We start from the raw sequence: 1,213 nt of genomic DNA on the forward strand, positions 1-1,213 counted from the left end.
TTTTACCAATCATGGCAGGTCCATTGTCCCCTTTTGGCTATTTGGCAATGCCAAAAATGATCAAATGATAGCCCTGAGTTCATTCAAATATTCTAGGATGAATTCAGATTAAAGAAGGAACTGGCCTACTCTACAGCATTCCATTTCTTGGAGCTGAGAATAGGGTGGAGAAGCTGAGGGAGAAGGTAGGGAGGGAAAGAAATGGCCCTCATGGGCTTGTTATACCCTGTTATACCCTTACTCTTGTATCCTAAGTACTTTCTAAATAATCACTTCTAGAATCTGATGGTAGCATGATGATTCAGGTGATGGTAGCAGATAAATACTGAGTGTGCTTTGGGAACAAGGTAATAATTGAATTGACTTTCAAATTCCATGTATATATATTTTTTTTAATATTTCTGAAATCATCTTTGTGTCTTATATTTTAAATGTTTTGTCTCTTAGTCTAGATGCTTTAGGGACCTCAAGCTTTTCCTGACAAATTATCATTTATTACTCTATCTCTGTTTTTGACATTGTTGTGTCTATTGCTTTGAAAGTGGCTTATGCTAATTATTAAAATCTCTTTACTTTTTATGGAGGGAAATAAAGGGTGTAAACATGTGCTGATAAGTATGTCAGTCATCTACTCAACGCTCATCCCAATAGATCTCCTTCAGAGGGTTGTGTCTCTGTGTTACTTTTTTATTACTAGTTGCTGTATATACCTAGAGCCTTTTTTAAAGCTATAAACTATTCCAGAGATTAAGGTTGTTTTGATTGTCAGGATTATAATGACATAGAAAAGTCCTGCCAAACACAGTCTGTGTGTGTACACTGTGGACTGTCCTTGGGTCGTCTTTCTGTTTATTCTGGTGAGATGTTATAGACAGACCTTATCAGTGCCATGTCTCTCTTTGCTGGCCAAGTTTTAACCCATTGATGAAACAAAGTTCCTATTCTTATGAAGGGTCCAGATAAGTTTCTTCCTATAAGCATATAATTTCAAATGAATTTATAGATAAATCAGTATGAATAATATTCTTCTAACTCTGATTTTTTTACTTTGAAGTGCAAGCTGGAAAGTTGGGCCACTTAGCTGAGAATGCCTTTTATTAAATAACATGATTATATAAACTTCAAATCTCTTTCTACCTCTCAGTATGTAGAGGAAACAGGAGTTCTGGTAGCATAGTGCCTAAGGCACTTGACTGCTAACCAGAAGACTGGC

The 1,213-nt window shown here is 36.0% G+C and overlaps 1 protein-coding gene across 1 annotated transcript in view; it reads left to right on the plus strand.

The window, feature by feature from the left end:
- GRB14 (growth factor receptor bound protein 14) overlaps positions 1 to 1,213 on the plus strand; it is a 116,702-nt gene that overhangs the window by 15,407 nt on the left and 100,082 nt on the right. The window lies entirely within an intron of this gene.

This window comes from Orycteropus afer, unplaced genomic scaffold (assembly GCF_000298275.1).
Source record: "Orycteropus afer afer isolate SDZICR_OR568_19922 unplaced genomic scaffold, OryAfe1.0 scaffold00001, whole genome shotgun sequence".
Lineage (NCBI taxonomy): Eukaryota > Metazoa > Chordata > Mammalia > Tubulidentata > Orycteropodidae > Orycteropus > Orycteropus afer.